The 21,489-nt window shown below is 40.8% G+C and overlaps 1 protein-coding gene across 1 annotated transcript in view; it reads left to right on the top strand.

The window, feature by feature from the left end:
- Mdy (diacylglycerol O-acyltransferase) overlaps window positions 1-21,489 on the top strand; it is a 212,893-nt gene that overhangs the window by 51,888 nt on the left and 139,516 nt on the right. The gene's annotated exons all lie outside the window — the stretch shown is intronic.

Genomic DNA, 21,489 nt, shown 5'->3' on the forward strand with positions numbered 1-21,489 from the left:
GTAGATTTGTGTGTAGACCCAATTCGTGCAATAAGTGGTGTTGATTATGGGTCGCTTTAGATCGAGCTATTTGAATTTGAAGCATGTTGCGATACTTTAGACATCAGGTGTTCGGATAATCGAATTTAATAAGTCGTACTTTACGCAAAAATAATTGTTTAAAATCCTTCGATCACATTATCGCCCGGCGGCGAGTCGATTCCAGGCGTCTCTTTTAGGCATAAGAACTGTCGCGTTTCGGTAGTTTCTGCCACACCAACGAAATCAGCTGTTCGAGTTCGGCGACAATCGGCGAGGAAAATCAATCGATTTTGTAAACCTTGCCGCGTCAAAAGTTTGTCGAACTCGCTGTTATTATTGCGTGGGCTTCTATTTCCTTTGTCTACCTCGCAGCACCGTTCGTTAGGTCGTTGCCCTGACAAACGTTGGTGCGATCCTATCCTTCGAATATCAAAATAAAGAAGGCGGCCACGTCGCATAATTAAGCGCTCTTCGTATCAAGCGGTTTATACTGTTTTATTCAGTCGACTGATCGATCCACTCGTCTTTCCGTGTCGTGTTTTCGGGGGCTTCGCGATCACATGCCGAACTTTATCCGTCCGTTTCATTGTTCCTATTTCCGCCACTTTTATGTATTTATATTTAGCTTTGTTATATCATATATACAGAATGTTCGGTAACTGGTGGTACAAGCGAAAAGGGGGTGATACTACATGAAAAAATGAGTCGATACAAAGGAACAACATTTTTTCGTTTGGCAACTCGGTTTCGAGAAAATCGAGTTTGAAAATGCAGCGAATACACGTGCTATTGCATAGGAATCGTCTGACCATGATCAACCAATTCTACTTTCTGTACGAAAGCATTCGAAGTCGATTTTCATGTAAAGTTCATGAAAAATGGACGATTAATTCAATTGATTGATGAAGTTAATCGTCAATCGTTGATTAGAAAAAGGAAACATCGAAAAATCGGAGAGACTTATTTAATCGCCACACGGTCTATCCATAAATTGTAATAAGGAGAGGAAGAGAGACAGAGAGCGGAGATGGAGAATTGACAGAAATATATCTCAACAAAAACTCAGTTTAAATTGTTTTTTAATATGCATACAGTTTTGATTCCGTATTTCATTTCGAAATTTCAACAGTTGATCATTAATCAATTATCCGATTGACGATTACGATTGAAAAGAATGTAATCGTTAACTGCAATTAACGACTAAAGTAGAAGTTTAATTGTTAATTGCGATTAATGATTGAAGTAGAAATTTATTCGTCAATCGTCGATTAAATTTTTGCCCAACTCTGTTGAGGAGTGTTTGATGTTGGAATCCAACGATAATATTATACAGAGACAGGCTATGGTGCGACTTCGACCGTAGGAGCAGAGATTTCGTTGCCTGGCCCAAGTGGTTTATGACACCCCCACTTAAGAAAAGGGACCAAAGGTTTTTCCAGGGACGGACCAGTCAGTCGTCGCTCTAATACAGTACAGATCACAGCACAGCATATTTTACGCTACAGCATTAGCTTTACCTTATTTCTCTCTCTCTCTCTCTCAATACAGTTTATATCTTTTTCCATTCACATTACGATCACTGTTCAATCCACTGTGTAACTTTATTTGCATTGAATAAATAAAGTCATCTTATTTAATCGAATAAAGTTTTCCAACATTTGATATTCCGGGAACAACGTAGTTCGCGATTCTCGCGAGTTGGTTGCGAGGTACAAGTGACTCGGGGAGAGCATCTTGCGAAGAAAGGAAAAAGAATGGCGCGAGAATTGCAAGCCACGAGAGAAAGAGGGAGAATGAAAAAGACGGAGCTAGGTAGCCGCGTGTAATGTAATGATTACATTGCGCTCAATTTCCATAATTCCACGCAAAGGAGAAGTCGGCCCGTAGTTTCTGCCGCACGAGAGCCCATCGAAAGTTTCATGTCTACGGGTGCGTTGCGTGTCTTCAAAGCCCGATCGTTTCTATGGTGTTAGCATGCGTTTAATAGCGCCGGTAAAGCACGGCTCTGTATTACACGTACGTCTTTGCTTGTAGCTATGCGGCAAAGGGAAGCCTTAATTAGTACTCATAATTATTCGTAATTAGCACTCGGCCGGGGCCCCCGTGCGGTTTACGGGTGCTCGTGAAGCTCTTCCGGTTGACGGTGACGCCGTCACCCGCAATGGGAAAAACGAAAGCGGCGACGAGCAGAAGCAGAAGGGAGGAAATCGTTTCCCCTCGCCTCTCTCTCCACTCGCATCTCGAGTTCTGTCGAGCACTTACAGTTACTTGCGAAAGTATTTGGGCATGGACGGAAACTTGAAGGTGCCTTCGCCGCACCACGATCCACCATCAAGCGACCCGGGTTCATCATTTCTACCCCGCTGATTCCCACGATTGACAGCGCTCGCTGAGCACCGAAACCACCCGACACTAATACTCGCTAATTCGTAGTGCCTACATTTGCATTTTCGTGGTTGGAAAAATTGCATTCCTACTGTGAGAGAAAAGGAAACCGTCGTCCTGCTCAATTTCAATCGCAATTTTACATCGGCGACCGCCATCTCTAAATAACATTTCGTTTTTCGAGAGGGAGCAACCTATACTGAAACTCACTCGTTTTTGGTGTCTACATTTGCGAAAATTAATTTCGAGGAAAGTGGAAACCGACATCCTGTTCCATTTCAATTTTAATTTGCCCCGACTGCTATCTTCAATTAACGCTGCGCTTCTATTTAGAAATGAAAGAAATGTGACATACTAGTCAATTGAAATTTTACTTCGGTGACTTCCATTTCCAAAATAAAATCATCGTTTTTACACAGGAGAAGCATCCGTCACTGAAATTCTTACATCTCTAGAGACGAAATTGACGTGCTTCTTTGAAAGTTTAACGAAATTGAGATTGAACGGACTTCTGCTTCCAAATAAGTGACGGCTGACATCGTATTCAATTTCTGTTCTACTCCGTTGACTTCTATCCCATTAAATACCTTCGATTTTATATAGGCACCCAGTACGAAAATTCACGGATTCGTAGTGTTTAAATTTACATTTTTGTAGACGAATCTAATGAAACTGGGATTAAATGGACTTCCGTACCGAAATGAAAGGATACTCGCATCCTATTTACTTTCAATTTCGTCCTGCTGGTTTCTACTCTCAATTAATACCACTATCTTCTACATCGGGAGTACCAAGTACTCTCTCTATTTATTAAACATTATGCCTTCCTTTCACAACAAAATAAAACCCTGTTCTTTTGTAGTTAATATTCTTGCATTAAAGTACACGAAGTTACGCAAGAAGCATATCTCTCTGTGAAATTATTAACGCTTTGATATTTTTTAAAACAAAGCGGGTGAACAGACAAATATTAAGCTTTTCTGGAAATGTTTAACAGTCTGCGTAAAATCTGGGGAAAAGTTTCGTGTGCACGAATAATCAGTTTGTTGGGAACTAGGATGGTATAATTACAGCACTTTACAGGAAAACATGCAACAAAGGAATTATACGGTTTTGAGAATTTTTCGAAACAAACCGGGTAGACAGAAAAATGCTAAACTTTATGAAAATATTTATCAGTCCTTCTAGAATGTGAAGAAAATTGTTGAAGCATGTTAAAAAAGATTTACAGTTCATCTCTATGTGTGAACGAATATAATCAGCGGTGACGAACATTCTTGTCGTCATCTGCTCCGGGGATACTCTTCCTTTTCTCCCGGTCGAAATGCATTTATGAGCGACTTCATACCTCGGAGGTCTCCATTCTCTCCCCGCCCGTAATAGTATTTCGTTTCTTCAGGCTCCCGGTCCTTTTTCCACTCTATTCTTCTTCATATATCCTTGATCCCGAATTGAGCTAGCTCCATTCGAACGAAAGGCTCTCGCGAGCTCACGCGACTTTAACGCTGCCGCTTTTCCCGACCCTCGGGCTCGCGGACCGCGTTGGGGAGATTTATACCTCGCAATTTAGTATCTCCCGGCTCCGATATCGGCCCCTGATGGCGACGATCACATCCACGGAGACGCTCGAATTCTCCACCCCACACCACCCTCCTCGAATCCGATCGATTCTGCGAGCAGCGAAATCATTGGACGATTGAAACGAGAATTTCAAAATTCGCTACCCTTGTAAATTTACCGCGCGGGCCGCGGCTCGACCCGATAAATCGCGCGTCCAGCTCCGAATTGAAATAGTTGCCAATGTGACTGCGAAATGATTCATATTCCCGTGAGTTGTAATTATTCAAACATGCTGCGATGTTATTAACGATATCGTCGAAAATTGTAATTTACGAATTGTGAAACGCTACGAACGAATGCTCGCCGAGGGACCGAGCGTCCGCGCCATTATTCAACGCGAAAATTTCTTAAGGGTTGTGATCAGAAGCGGGTACTTTCGCAACAAGCTTGAAATTAATTCACGCAGATACAGTAAAGTCGCGGTTACTGTCCAACAGTCTGTCTGTCTGTTCGGTACAAATTTTGCAATTGATTTTAAACTAACTTCCCGATGGAGCTAGAGACTTGAAATTTTAAACATAGCTCAGAACTGGATGACAATGCAATGATTAAACAAAATTTTTAAATAGCCTATGCGTTTAGGAGATATAAACTTTTAAATTTAACCGTTACACCTCCTCGCGTGACGCTCGGTAGTACTTGCGTGTCGCGTTCAACGATCCCCACTCCGTGCGACAGCGCTCCCTACTCCACCACGCGTTCTCACTCTGACTCATCCCCACTCCACTGACCCGGTTCGAACCTAAGGAGCTCAGCGTGCGTTCGAGCTCCGTGCAGTGTTTACAATGTTACTACGTATTATTATACTATAATGTTTGTTTACCAAGCGAATGGACAGTTACACCGAGATTCTCCGTCAACCTTTATCTTTGACATGTTACCACGGCGTTTGTTTTCGATATGACGCGCGTCGCAATGCCCGTCTGCAATACCGTATTTTTAAAAAATTTATTTTTATTTAAATAATTTCATGACTGCGTCTATAGTGCCGAGAGTTCAAAAGAAAGCCGAACGTAGAGAAGGATAGCGTGACAGTGAAGTGGGTAGGCATTGGACAGTGATCGCGTATCCGATCGCGGACAGTAAACGCGACTTTACTGTAGTCGGTGCTAAACGTCGGAAATATTTCACGCGGTCATTAGGAGAAAACTCGAAAAATTTGTATCACCTAGAAAATTCGCGGATTAAATTAATTACGGTGGAAATTCACTCCCTGCCTTGATTTTTATGCTTACGTGGCGATCGTCTCAAATTTAATAAAATCGTATTTCCCTTCGCCTGTTCCAGAGAAATTCTCTTTCCAACAGAACGTGCAGAATATTTCGAATTTAATAAAAATGTGCAAGCCTTATTTTCCTTCGCGTGTCCCACTCGAGAGAAATTTTCTTCGTAGCAAAACACGTAGAAAGTTTCAAATTTCATACAAATGCAATTCTCATTTTCCTCCGCTTGAGCCATTTTCTTTTTAACAAAGCACACAGAAATAATTTTTACAATATCCTAATCACCGTAATGAAGTATCTGCTCTACTTTTTAAACTACGAGACGCGTTAGTCTCGCGAGACAATTGCAGCAAACAGCCGAGCAAGTTTTTAAAATTCCTCTCGGCGCGCGATGCTATTTTCCTTAATTAATATTTTACGAAGCCGCAGCCTAATTCGTAGAATAAAAAAAGAGGAAGAGCTTAGAGCCGGGGGGTTAATTTCCCGGACAGATAACACCGCCACAATTACCGTACTCCGGCAATCGTAAACACATCTGGCCGGATAAGATCTTGACGAAGTAGACGTTCGTATAATTAGGAAAAGAAAATTCAAAGATAAATCCAGGATCAAGGGGTTATGAGAAATTCTACTTTCCGGATCATGAAATCCACAAGGGCCGAAAGCTAAACCGGAAGGACGCCATCGTCTGGCCCGATGGTACGAGATTCTGTTGCTTCCCGGTATGCCGCGGAAGGAGCTGGCTTTTTTCATTAAAGTTTTATTCAAGACGCGGAGGAATGTTGCCAACTCGATGTCTGAATATAATTAAAATTCACCTGCTCGGATTTGATCTTATCCCTCGGAGATTTTCTTCTTTGCTCCCGTTCTCGACAGCTGTGTACTCGGTCGCGATCTCTGCCGACGGTTTTTCACCCGGGAGAGACAGAAAGAGAGAGAGAGAGAGTGAGGAAGAGAGAGGAGAGGTGCTGCGTCCGTAACCGAGCGTCGCAGCGGTGGTTGTCGTCGTTGCCACCCCGGCTCCCACGCGAACGTTCCACGGCTGGAGACACTCGAGAAGATAGAAGAGACTTACCAAGGAAAAAGTAAAAGTCTTAATTAGCGGCTGAGATCCGAGAGGTGCTCAAGAGTGGAGGTCGATTACCCTCGAGGCTCCGGATACCACTGCTCATCTCTTCTCTGTCTCTCGCGCGCGAGAGAAAAGTCTCACTCGTCCGTGGCGCGCAGTCCTCTTCCCGATGAATTCCCTGAAAAATTTGATCTCGTTAATATGACGGTCGGCTCGTTAGGGAGCAAACCGCCGTGACTCATTAGGAGCTCTGCCCCAGGAACACCGAGGACCCCGGCCGGCTTCATTTCGTCCTTATAACGCCGATACTTCCTGTCCTCTCGCACTTGCGATCTCGTAATCTCTGCAAATCGTCGACCAACTTCGACCTTCAACCCTTTTTTTTTGTTTTTTCTTTTGTTTAAGGGCGGTGGGGAAATGCTCTTACGCACAGCTTCTCCTCCGGTGGTGGTCGGAAAGGGTAGTGCGGAACTCGCCTCCCCCTTAAGGTGGAATTTGGGGAGATTATATGGCCTTATGCCTCCGCCATACTCAGAGTTGGGCAAAAGTATTATTTAAATAAAAATTTCGAATAAAGTAGGTTTAAAACCCACTTGGAAAAAAGCCACTTTATTCGAAACTTTAACTTTAATTTATTTATTTTATTTCATTTGTTCTAATATTAGTTTATCTGAGGTGTAAGGATTAGCTCACTAGGTAACGTTAAAAATGTTTTTTTTTTCATTGCTGCTGCTCGGAATTTCGAAGGAAAGAGTGCTCTCCTCTTTCGTGGAACATATTCATTAGCAACGAAAATAAACTTTGGAAGGCTGGACCTGAATGAAATCGCAGGCGATTAATTACGCTTGCGCGGTTGACAGAAATTTATCTAAAAACAAGCAGGTTAGGTTATTGCCACTGTTACTGAAACTCCGTCGTGTATCTATGACGTCGATATTCGTGTCAACTTGACAATTGAAGCAATAACGTGCTGAATTTAATTCATAATGACACAATTTACAAATTGGTATAATGCAACGCTTTATACTACGGTGCAAACATGCATATTACATCGGCATTGGTAATTTAATTATTCTGATGCTTTGAGGTGTATAATATTTTTGTTATTACATATTGCTATACATTTATGCGGAACAGGATTGGGCGAAGCGCAGTAGAATATGCAGTACAATGAAATTAAAATAAATTTTTGTTCATTTCGAGTCTTTGTAACTTTCTACCGGGACAATATAACCAGGGCATAAAATGCATAAATATTTCGTTGCCGTTTTTTAAGCCAAGCAACTTCGACTATATGGCAGAAGTATACATTTCAAAAATGAAAGGCTGGATTCGTTTTTCTCTCGACAAATATTACGAACATAAAATTTTCACGTGTCCCCTAGTGTGTTACGAAAAACAGTAAAACATTCTACTCGTCCATTTTTTCCACGCATTTGCCATTTACGAGGAAAACAGAGGCCAGTAACGGCGTGAATGTTGTGTGTATGGTTTATTAAAACAAACACGCGTGTGACAATGAAAAATTTAGTGGCGGATCGTGTGTCGTATGAATATCCTGTATGCACGATACCTTCAGTATGTTTCTTTCGGTATCGTACTAGTTTGCAAATATTAATAGATAAATATTCCCTCTCTGGTTACATGTTTATCCAGTTCACGCGTCGATCCTAATTTGTTTTTTCACGTGACAGTCTTGAAGGATGACAGCCGGGCGTTGCAACCACGTGCATATTGTAAAAAAGTGTTTGCTACCGACAATTTATAAAAAAGTGGAAAACACAGCAAATGTAAATGCAAATCGTTAGATAAAATTACCACCAGTGCATCGATTACCGCAATTAGACGGATCCATATTGAACAGTCGAGTAACGCGAAATGCAAATCCACCGTGATGTCCTTGGTAACTGGAGGCTTATTTTTTCACGCCACGTGCCACAGTGCGGTACTTCGGTAGGAATTTGGGACAAAAATAAAAAGATACGTTTGGCGTAGTAATAACTTATATTTCTTTGTTAAGAATTGTTTTAAATGCACCAAAAGGAAGAAACACAATTTCTAAATTGCCAGTTAAAATTAGACATACCTCTGGTCGATTTCTCCATACTTAATTTCTGATAAACCATTTAAAACAAAAACCAGCCTAAGACAAAAGCCAGCTATGGCTGCTATTGACCCTCTATTAATTTTCTTGAATACTAATTTTTACATACGCGTTCCTGATTTACCGGCTGATGATTTTATTGGATAATTAGATTAGACACACGGTGCCGGATGTCGCATTCGCCGAGGATTAACGTTAAATAACTTTGAGTGTGTAGCAGTTTGTAGCAGGAAAAACTTGTGAGAAATTGAAGTACAATGTCTACTAATTACGAAAAAACAAAAAGTACAGGATGTTTTGAACCCTGCTTGAAATATCTCTATCTAAACGTGAGAAAACCTATTTCTACCGTATTATTTACTACTATAATGCATATAAGAGACTTACAAATTTGAAATTTCAGTCACATTAGCTGTACTTTAAGCTATCATATCCCATAGGACATATTTCATCAAATTCTTTTTCCTGATATGTGCCATGAAAGTAAGTTACGTTTTGATCAATGAACTGCTTGATACAGCATTTTCTTAAGAAAAAAACGCTTCTAACTAAACCCCTACTGAATTATTTGAATTTCCTATTGATAAACATGATAATTTAGATGTTAAGACATAGATTCAGCATAGAATCCAGTGGATATTAGACAATGAATTTTTAGATTTTTGTCCACAGGGTATCGCACTGTGCGTGCCCGCGAAAAAAGGCCAACCATTCTCATAACAAGACTCAGGTGCGCGGTCCACCGTGCCGCGGCGCAGTTCGCGACCAAATATTTTGCGTATCTATTGGATCTGGTAATTAAGTGCTCGTTTCATGTCGCGCGGAAATAAACGCGCACAGTCGAATCACCGGTTCTGTCGAATAATTTTATTTCGTTACCATGCAAATTCCGGGTGTTTACCGACAAACGCGATTATTCATTAAAACATATTCATCCGCGTGTTCTCCGCGGAACGGTCGCGGATTTTTGGCGTGACGTCGGGGCCCGGACTGAAAATTTGATTTTATCGCGGACGGCAACAACGCGACAATAAAAGCGTGTTCCGCGAGGGGCACGTGCAAATTGCTGGCGTAAACGGGGCGGGTCCGCCGATATTGTAACCAATTCCGCGTTACCGTCACAACACCTAATCGGATCATTGGCAACGTGCTCGCCGAACGATCTAACGTAACCAGATGAACAAATTGTTTTAAAATTTCGCGGAAATATTTGTCAACCGTTTGGGAACGTGTACGAATTTTTGCAGCAGAGAATAGAGAACCATTCCATAGAGAACCTTGATTTCATTACAGCACTTTGTCAAAAAGCATGTAACAGACGACCGAGAAGATTCTTGGGAATTTTTTAAAACAAAACAGGTCAGCAGACATACAGTGGCTCACGAAAGTATTCGAACGCCCTTTAAAACAGAATAACTTTTTTACAATCGTAACAAACGACCTGATTTTTTGTAATCAATTAGAAGCACTGGTTCATGAAATGATATGCAAAAAAGATTTTCCAAAAAATTATAATTTACAAAGTTACATGCAAAAATAAAAAAGGCATCTTTTTAACTTTTTTATTAGGGCCCTTAATGAAAATTTAAAATATATCTTTTGTAGATCTATGTTAGTTATACACATGCTGAAAATTTCATCGAAATCGGTTGACGCAGGAAAAATCGACACGCATCGAAAGATGTACAATTTTGTGGATTTTAAGCAGAAACTGATCAAAAATCGTGTAAAACTACGATTTTCAACATTTTTAATCGCCTGTAGCTCGTGTGTATGTTAATCGATTTTGACGAAATTTTCAGCATGTGTATAACTAACATAGATGTACAAAACGTATATCTTAAATTTTCTTTAAGGGCCCTAATAAAAAAGTTAAAGAATAACTTTTTTATTTTTGCATGTAACTTTGTAAATTATAATTTTTTGGAAAATCTTTTTTGCATATCATTTCATAAACCAGTGCTTCTAATTGATTATAAAAGATCAGGTCGTTTGTTACAATTATAAAAAAGTTATTCTGTTTTAAAGGGCGTTCGAATACTTTCTTGAGCCACTGTATGTGAAAAACTTTGTGGGAATATTATAATGTTATACAGGGTGTCTCAACTGAAGGAGGCCACCTAAATATCTCCTTTATTTTGAATGGCACAAAAAAAAATATTTATGGCATAATTTAAATGGTATCGAAGGAGGAATGTCATAAAAGAACAATAGTTTTTTGTCCGGTCATTTTTTCCATAGTTTTTTCAAGGTGATCGTTATTTCTTATCGGTAAAACTAATTTTTTTCATCTTGATAATGACTTAATTAAGCATATTCAAAAAAATGTATTTTTCAGCCGCTACAAGTTGGAATAAAAAAAAAGCTTTCCCGATAAAAAAAATAACGATGACCTTGAAAAAACTATGAAAAAAATAACCGGACAAATAAATATTCTTCTATGATATTCCTCCTTCGATGCCATTTAAATTATGCCATAAGGAGACATTTAGGTGGCCTTCTTTAGCTGAGACACCCTGTATAATTTTGTTATTCACCCACAAACACAATTGTCTATACCTGCCGTCTAAAATATTGCCGAAATAAGAATAAACGAACAAAATGAAAAAGACGATCAATTTTCTGGAGCGTGTTTAACCTTTCTTACAGCTTTCTGAAGCATGGTGGGAGCAGTCGACACACCATATACCTTTATAAAGCTGACTGGAGAACGCATGTGAGCGCGTAGGTGAGTGTGCTGAGCAGTGTTCCGTGTTGCATTGCAACTTGCGAGTGCACAAGTAAATCGGTCGGCAGGAATGAGCTTGTGTAGCAGCCTTGAGTGGGCTCAGCTGTGTGTCGTTTAGCATTACAACGTACGGCTTGTACAAATAAACCGGACTTAAAAAAATGAGACGACGTAGCAAAATGGAGCTTAAGAAAAAAGGGCAGTTTAAACGAACCGGCGTACGATCAAAGAAATACTGCAGTCTGATGGTGTGGAACGGGACGCGCGAGCGTTACGCAAATATTCGAGGAACTGGCTCGTCGATTTCCTATAGGCATTTCTCGTCTTTCTTTTTATCTATGGGATGGGCGGCTCATCAAAGGATATTTTTTACATTTAATTCATTTTGCCGGAGCGAGCCTCGATAACACGTTCTCCCGTCGACCGTGCACCCCTTTGTCACCTTGCAGCCTCTGTCTCCCTCTTGCCGTTCTGCATCCGCTTCCTTCTTTTATTCAATCCCGCGACGAAGACGGCACTTCGTTCGTGAGAAAAAACGGCCGTATTTCCACGGGCGAAAGGGGGTTCCATTAATATCTATTAGTGCTCGGGCGCGTCACAGTTGGGTTTCGTTCTTTCTTCTTTCTTCCCTCGAAGCGTCGCTGGAAGTCGCGGAGGGTCGCGTTTGGCGAAACCGATTCGTTCCCCGTGGAACCCCCTTCCCCTCCGGATTAGGAGACGCTGGCTGAATTATGAGCAATCATTCGTTTTCATTAAGCCGCGGGGATTGAAATAGCGATGCGTCAATGCCATCCGACCAGCCGATACGTTTAACTGAGTTATCGATACATCCCGGGGGCCCGCGCCGCGAGATCCCCGCGAACGTCTGACGTTTAAACGGAAAAGAAACGCTTGATCGATTGTTCACCGCGAATAACTTAGTCTGGGGTTGTTTTTCGGATGCGTACGTTCCAATAATCTATTGTTCTGAACAGGGATCTAACTGTTATAACCAAAAAGAATAAAAAGTCATGGAATAACAAGTATTTCATTGACTAAAATCGTATTGGTTACAAATAAGGATTATAAGTAACCGAAAATTTGGTCTCTTTCTTTCTTTATCGTTGAGAGAAATTCATTTCGATCACTTATAACTAGACTGCGGATTTTATGCATTTCTGACGAAAATGGATACTTGTAATTTAAGGTAGTGGACATTTTAAAAATATTCAAGGACATCAATGTATTAGTTTCAGCTTAATAGGATTATTAAGAGAAGAATACAATTTTTATTTGGCTCCTGTGTCCTGCGATCAATCCGAACATTTTTTGGTTTGCATAAAGATCCGCAGCATTAACTAGCCTGCGGATTTTTATGCGAAATAAAAATTGTCTGCACTTAGTGTAAGCAACAGGAGCCACTTGTGAACATTTTTCTTTCTTTAATGATCTTAATACGTCAGAGATCATATCTCTATGTATAAAAATGCAGTGCTGACTCATTCACTCACTCACTGATCAACGCCCTGGCTAAACCCTTGGACCTAGAAAGCTGAAATTTTGCACAGAGGTTTCTTTTATGATCTATACAAGAGATAAGAAAGGATATTTCGAAATTCAACCCCCAAGGGGGTGAAAAGTGGTTGCAACGTTTGTATGAGGAATATTTTGTTCGTGGTCGGATTTACTTCATACTTGGTCTTAATGCTCTTTGATATAATTAATGAAACACCTATTTTGTCATTTTAAAAAATCAACCCCCCGGGGGGGGGGGTGAAAAGGGGTTGCAACGTTTGTATGAGGAATATTTTGTTCGTGGTCGGATTTGCTTCATACTTGGTCTTAATGCTCTTTGATATAATTAATGAAACACCTATTTTGTCATTTTAAAAAATCAACCCCCCGGGGGGGGTGAGAAGGGGTTGCAACGTTTGTATGAGGAATATTTTATTTGTGGTCGGATTTGCTTCATACTTGGTCTTAATGCTCTTTGATATAATTAATGAAACACCTATTTTGTCATTTTTTAAATTCAACCCCCGGGGGGTGGGGGTGAGAAGGGGTTGCAACGTTTGTATGAGGAATATTTTATTTGTGGTCGGATTTGCTTCATACTTGGTCTTAATGCTCTTTGATATAATTAATGAAACACCTATTTTGTCATTTTTAAAATTCAACCCCCGGGGGGTGGGGATGAGAAGGGGTTGCAACGTTTGTATGAGGAATATTTTGTTCGTGGTCGGATTTACTTCATACTTGGTCTTAATGATCTTTGATATAATTAATGAAACACCTATTTTGTCATTTTTAAAATTCAACCCCCGGGGGGTGGGGGTGAGAAGGGGTTGCAACGTTTGTATGAGGAATATTTTATTTGTGGTCGGATTTGCTTGAAACTTGGACTTAATGCCCTTTGATATAATTAATCAAACATCTGTTTCGACATTTTAAAAAATTAATCCCCTAAGGGGGTGAAAAGGGGTTTTGAAATCTAAGATGGCGGCGTGACATAAAATTAAAACTCTATAGGGGTGAATGGGGGGTTAAAAGGTTTTATATGGAGAAACAATATCAATTTCCGAGGGCATTAAACGGTTTTCTGTGCGAGCGAAGCCGCGGGCAAAAGCTAGTTTTACTATAAATGCATAAAATTCGCAGTCTAATGATGACTAGACTAGTCTTCAGTGCCATGAAGTACAAAATGGTCACCCCATAGTCAGACCAAATACCGACGTAAGCATTTCATACGAGATCAAGTAGAACAGCACTGCGTTTGGTCAGACAAAGTAGAATGTATTTTCTAGTCGAATCAAATAAAATAGTATTTTGTCAGATCAAGTAGGACAGTCTATGGTAAAGCAAAGGAGAACGAGTTTGTTGTTCGGTCAAGTAGAACGGGAGTGATTCTGATCAGTTCACTCCGACAGTCTTGGGTTTCCTGAAATAGACCTTTGATGAGACGAACTGGAGGATGTAAAGGATCGACGGTAACTTTCTAATTCTACTTCGAAACACCGTTTGTGAGGCGAAGTAGAATAGGATTGTCAGTGGTCCGACTACAAAGACTAGCAACGGTTCCACAGTCAGTAAAGTAAAATTCTGTAAATTCAATCTGTAGTTGGTATGTTCTCGAATAAAGGACAAGTAAAATTTTCACGGTACTGTGTGTAAAATGTACCGGAAGATTTCAATGGAAGTGAAACCGGGAATTTAGTGGAAGCACAGCCGCGCCTGAAAGAACATTGTTGCGTAACTCGGGGCATTTACGAGCAAGGTGGTGCATGGGGCGTAGAGTTATTTATCGCGTGAATCGATGACAGTGTAATGACCGGATTTTTTGCCTCCGGTTCCGGTAATCGCGACGCGTTTGCTTCGTCGATCAAGTCTATTTGTCTTTCGTCGTGCGGGGGCGCACGTGCGTGTAATTCAGCGCGATGAAAGCGCGGCCGTCCGAATCGTGTTCTCTCGACGCAATCCTGGAAAAACGCTCGCCCGAATAAAAAAAAAAAAAGCGTTCTGGTGAAACGCGTTCGGATTCAAAGGGCTCGGTAATTAGTCGACGTGAACACGCGTGGCCCATGATGAAACAATCGTGGCCTTTTCCCCGGCCTGGTCGCCGCCCGCGCCTCGGCGTTCCGCGATCGTTGAATGAACCACGCTCGAATTTCTTTTTACGTCAACTGTCTGGTTACGCGCCGCTGCCGAAAAATTCGCCTGTGGTGAGCCAATGGAACCTTGCTACGCCAGTGACGTCGAATCACATTGCGTCGAACAGCGGCTCGACAACGAAAGAATACGCATTCTGGCCCATTCGAAGAGCGAATCTATCCTCGTTGCCGCTACCATGCCGGCACACGCGGCCATTTTTTAGCACTCGCCGTTTCCCAACTTTGTTTTCCCAGCCATTCGGGATTTCGAAGTCAATGTAAGCTATAATAAATATAGCTACAGTGTCCGATTGTCACGTCTCTGCTAGCCTACTATTCTCTGGCGAATGAACTTGCCAAATATTGGAACGAAAATCCGGTCCTACCTTCCGCACCGTTTTGCTTCAAATTGTTCTTTTATACGCAGTCGTTTATATGTACTCCGGTAACGCGATTAATTTTTGTACCGCGTTATAAGAAACTCGGAACTAAATTAAATAGTTATAGAATTTAGATTTATATTAGTATTCTAGTATTATAGAATACAATAGAGTTTATAGAATAGAGTTATAGAATGGTTTATTGTAGCCCGCAGCTTGCTTAAATATTCGAGCACATTCATTTTCATTTTCAAAGTGGATACCGAGCGAATTATATTTCCCATTGAATATTGACGTCCAAAACCTACCGGTCGGAGCGTTAATTTCTCGAATCGCGTATTAATTTGTTATTGATCCATCAAAGCGGCGGCTCCGATATCGTATATTAAGTAACGGAGTTCGCGTTGAATTATACATTTGTCCCAGGGTACGTAAAATCCGAGAAAAATGGAGAGTTCCCCGAGCATCGAATATTTTGCAGATAATACGGTACGCCCGTTCCGTTCAGCTCGTCCCGGCGAAATAAAACGAATAAGTTTATTGGCGGAGAACTATTTCGATCACTATGCAGATGACTAATCGGAAGTTGACGGAAGTTTAACCGGAATATTACTCGTCTCCGCACCCTCCACACCATCCCCACCGTACCCTCCTTCTCCCCTGCCACTTTCGCGCGGGCCCCCCGCCGGTTATATGCTCTTTCAATTTTCAAACGTCACTTCTTTGACGTTTCCTGCTAGTTCTAGCGTGAATTCGATCGTGGATGATATTACGCTGACGTCGCGTCGGCTCGCGCATAAAACGGCAGAAAGTTTCCGGGGGGGGCAAGAGGGCGGTGCTGGGGTATTCGCGTTTTCCACTGAAAAGCTTCTAATTGTTGCTAATTTGTTCTTAATTGCCTACTTTACATTTTCTGGCGACGCGAGAATTACACGGCGAAGAATGCTTCCGCTGGGAAGATTGGCTGAAGTTGATTCGAGGCGTCACGGCTGCCCCTTTTTTGGCGGAAACTTTCTTGTCCAATGGAGAACCGGGCTGGCAATCTCGAGGATTCGAATCAATCTACGATATACACAGCGCCGCCTGGGAAAGTCGAGTCGCGTTTAATATCTTCGCTCGTTTGCTGGAAATAAAAAAATCGGGGAAGTTCATTGAAATGCATCTCGTGAAAGGAGCATTTCTTGGAAGATCCTTCTATGCAATCTGTCTTCATTTCTTCAGCTTGTTGTACTTGTATCCTGTTCTCCGAATTGATCTTCTTATTGGATTGCGGATTTTTATGCGAAGTGAACTTCTTTTTTATGGTAAATTTACCTTCGTTCCCTTCATTTACTACGGTGACGGGTCTCAGCGACGTCACAAAGTAGAGTGTGGTAGGTTCTATTATCTTTAAAAACTGTATTGGCACTACGTGTGACGAGAGAAGATAAAAAAAGAAATATATAAAGGAAAACTTTTTAAAAACCACGCTTATATTTAAATGCACTAGAAAGGAGAAAATAATTTTTTTAGACATTAGTGACTATAAATAAAAGCGTGGAGCGCTAATCTATATTGACGTAATCTTCGTGGGCGCTCCACACTTTTATTTATAATCACTAATGTCTAAAAATATTATTTTCTCTTTTTTAGTGCATTTTAGTATAAACGTGGTTTTTAAAAAGTTTTCCTTGATATATTTTTTTATTTTCTACTTTTTAGTCTTTTTTAAATGGAACGCAAGATATAGTAACATTGGTATGAAATAGGGGATGACTCCGAGAGACGACATCTCTTGATGGAGTCCGAAATTGTCCGAAATGGAACTGAATGAACGGAACGCCACACTGACTTAGCTACTTCGTTGCAAAATGGGTCAGTGGAGTGGGGATGAGTCGGAGTGGGAACGCGTAGTGGAGTAGGGAGCGCTGGCGCGCGGAGTGGGGATCGCTGAACGCGATCACGTACTACCGAGCGTCGCGCGACGAGGTGTGACAGTTAATATCAAAATTTTTTTCTCCTGAACGCACAGTTTTTTAAAAATTTGTTTTTTAATATTGCATTGTCATCCATTTCTGAGCTATGTTTAAAGTTTCAAGTCTAGCTCATCGGGAAGTGGTTTAAAATTCGATTACAAGATTTGATGCATACAACAACGACAACGACAACTCGGAAAGCTAATATAATCGTGGTAAAATACATTTTCCTTTGTTACCACTAGTTTCTTCGTACCATTTAGTGCACACAATTGAAAAGAGCGGAGTAATCGTATTTTCATTCTGCAATGTTTCTGAAAGGTTAGAAAGAGGCGACCCCTTTTAAGAAGATCGCTGGGTTATCTCAAGGATCAAATGAAGTGGCTTTTAAGACCCAGAATAAATAAATGGCTTCTTAAATAGAACCTGCCACCGGCGTAGTTCTTTGGCGCGATCGACGTTCGGAAATGTTGCGGTCCAAGCGATCGCGTTAATACATTTAGCGTAACGAGCGCTTTTATTTTTGAACTTTAGAGGATCCGGTTCGGGCGACCCGTTTCCACGAAGATCTCGCGGCTCCCAATTTCGCGAGTTTGCCTATCGCGCGGTTGCATCTCTTAAACTTATTTAAGTTTCGCCATATTTTATCTGGGGACGAACTATACTTCGGAGAATACGGGGACGAACCGCTCGAAATGAAATCGTACGTCTATACCTGCGCTATCATGCTGCTGCCGGTCGTTCGCTGTCGGATCCCGTGTAATCTGCCGAAGTGTCTTGGCTCCGTCGATTCCGAAAACTGTTTAAAGAATGACAAAAGAACGAGCGGGGAATAAAATCCCTATTTATAGATGTCCCGACTCCGCGTCGATTCCGTTTGTGTCTTTTGACTGGAAAATATCATTCTACATCCAGAGATTCTATTTTTGATTAAAATTTCGTGTAGAAGATTTTTGCCGTCCATCTTCAATTTAATTCGCTTCTGAAATACTTCTGTTCTACAATATTGAATTTATTCTTCTGTGAAAAGGCTTAATCACAGTTGTTACATAGATTCAGGAGTTCGTGCGAAAATTCTGTTGCAACAATTTTAAGTGTCAACGAAGCTGTTGGAGATATAAAATGAAGCATAAAGAATAATGAAAAATTTTCTGTTTCAATTGCAAGCACCACGAGCTAAATAGAAGGGCCTTTATTATTTTAATCGTTTATAGAAGTTGAATTGCGTATGCCCAATTTTGTTAGAAATACATTTTTATAAAAGTTAAATTGCGATGTTTGAAACAATGAGCACAGGTACTGTATCTCGTACATTTGCAATTGGCAAAAGACTTCTCGCGTCGAGTAGATTGAATTTTTTGATTATAACAGAAAGAGAAGGAAGTATAAATTAAATCCTGTTCATCTGCGGGGCTTCACATGTATTAGTACCGTCTAGTTAATATTCTGCAGTCGTGTCTGTCTGACCATACGCGCTCCATATCTACTCGTATGATATCTGCTGCGCTCGACATCAGTAGTCGCGGCTCGTCCATAGCCAGACAGTCTCGACGCCAGCATGTATCTTGCAGAATTCCTTAGAAATCTTCTGTACCACTATTTTAATGATTCACCGACATGCAATTCTCAAATTTGAATTAAATATCTCTCGCACCGTCTGTAGACGTTTCAATCTACATAGATATTTATTAGCTCTGGACTTTAATAACATCGTAGACTGTGGAATAAATCGATATAAATTCTACATTGTCGCAGACCGTAATAAATTTCGAAAACAGAGTCTCACATTTATCATTAATAATCGTATTAATTTGCGAAACTGTCTAGACTGCCTGATCTACTCACATTCGGATTTTTATGCGGAAAATTCGCGGAAAGTAGTCGGATGCGTTATACAGTGCTGTGAATAATTATAAACTCAACCATATTTATATGTTTTTCATAGTACCGTAACAAAAATTGACAAAATCGTTTATGCATTTTCATATTCTAATACAAAACAAAAGTGAGCAAACAAAAAATAATAGTTTTGTTCCTCAGAAATCTGGAAAAGGTGGCGTTTGTTCTTCAAAATTGTGGTTTAATCTGTGAACGAGTATAGACTCATTAATTTTAATATCTTTCATTTAGTAAATACTAAATGTACTAAATAGTACATTTTCCTTTATTTTTTATTACATGTAAGAGCCGGTATGGAACACTACTAGATAGCTTATTTAAGATGTCATTTGGAATATCTGCCCAAGCAGATATTATTCTTTTTTTAAGATCGACAATACTTTCTATTGGCGGCTTCTCTTGATCATAAACTTTCCTCGCAAGGATACCTCATGGGTTTGCGATAGCAAACTCAATAGCTCGATCCCGAACTCTTGACACCACTTTGTAGAGCATACTGTGTTATCTTGCTGGAAAATCGTTTTATCGCCTTCTGTTAATGTTGTAAAAGGCAACAAATAGTCGTGTAACATTTGTTGATAACTAGCAGCATTCATTCTACCGCTTGCAAAAGCTATTTCACTTTTAAAATTGTTTTTAAAGGCAGCCCAACCCATGACTGATCCACTTCCCTGAGCTGTTCGCGACATGATCTTTCTTTCCATCCTCAAATCATGCCAATAATAATTGAACCCATCAGGCCCATCAAGATCAAACTTTTTTCATCGCTCCAGGCCACATGTCTTCACATGCTATTTTTTAAAATTAATATTTCGGAAAATTTTAGTCCAGCGTCAATGTGACGCTTTTGTAATGGCGGTTTTCGCAAACATTTCTGATATTTAAACCTTCCAGAATGTGCAACCCACTTTGTTACAAGACTGGAATCACAGTTCAAGTTAAATCGACTCACAATTTTAGACGAGGAAGTTCCAGTTTTTGATATCTCCCTTAAAACTCCACGTTTTACAGTTCGTCCTAATCGCTTGATATTCCCGCAATTTTCAATACGAAGTTTGAAGAAATTTTTAACTACACTTTGGGATCTATTAATTATACTCGCAATTTGTCGTTGACTTTTCCCACAGCTCTTCAAATCGATTATTCGTTGTTTTCATACATCACTCAATTGCGTGCCACGCGGCATAGTGTACAGTACAGAAATGTTTCAAAGATCCTTAGAAAAATACTTTTAGAGACTTGCTGTAATACTACTATCGCTAAGAAGATCTGACAAAACTACAGAAACGTTCTGAATGAGGTATGAACAGCGACTGAGTTTATAAATAGTCACAGCTCAAATCTCCTTGTTTTGTAACATTCAGCTACTACATTGCACGAAGAAGAGATAGCAAGAAACTGTTAACATAGAAAACGTCCTACTACCTCGTCATAAATGTAGTAAAACTAACTTAATGGATTCTTGGAAATAATAACGAAAATATACAGGAAATAAGTGTGAGTTTACAATTATTCACAGCACTGTATTTCAAACAATTTCATCAAGTCGCTCGGTAAACCCGCGGCGATCATAAAACTCGGACGGGAGGATACGCGTAAGCGAGATCGATCATGTTATTTTTTCCTCTAAATCGACGAAGACGAGGCAAGAGCCGTTATCGTTCCCACGAAACCGGCTCCCCGCGTTAACTCGCAGGTACGCGAGGTCCAATCGAACTTCCGTTTTGTAGCGAGCGCTATTTTGGCTGATTTATCGGCGAGTTGCTTTCGTCGCCGGTAGCACGATATCGGTTTTTCCCTCTTCCCTCTTTTTTCCTCTCTGTTATCCCTCTCGACCATTCGGCCGAGGCTCTCGATCACCGGCAGCGTTTATCCTCGCCGGGCAGCCTTGGTTCGCGCTCTAGCAGCTCTCCCGCCGTTTCATCCGCTTTCCCTTCTCTTTCGATTGCCTCGGGAACATGACGACGCGTGACAGACCCACGTCACTTCCTCCTAGCCGGGGGCATGGCAAAACAGGGTTCAAGTTGGATCCAAGTCAAGTCCGGGTCAGATGATAGCTGCAAAGAACTTGAGAACTTTGGCTTGGGAAGTTGGTCCTCTGAGGATATAATTGGGAGGTAATTAGCTAGCTGTCGCTTGGCTTTGATCGTGATCCTCCTCTTGAAATAGGTGAGGCTCAGATTGGGTCCTTACTTTGTCCAAACTAGGTTCACTTCAGTTCCAAATGCAATCCAAGGTACTCTCAAGTCAGATCTAATTCTACTGGAAATAATGTGTTCCAGTCAAATTCGGTCCATCCTAAGTCCAAGTAGGGTAAAAGAAAGGCAAAAGTTTAGGAACATGTTGAATTGATAGTAGATGTGATTCAACTTTAGTGTTGAGTCCAAGTCAGATCTCAATTGAGTTCAGCTCGAGTCCAACTTGGATTCAGGCTTGGTCGGATCATAGCCCCAGGTCAGATTGACTTCAAATTAAACCA

This window comes from Lasioglossum baleicum, chromosome 8, assembly GCF_051020765.1.
Source record: "Lasioglossum baleicum chromosome 8, iyLasBale1, whole genome shotgun sequence".
Lineage (NCBI taxonomy): Eukaryota > Metazoa > Arthropoda > Insecta > Hymenoptera > Halictidae > Lasioglossum > Lasioglossum baleicum.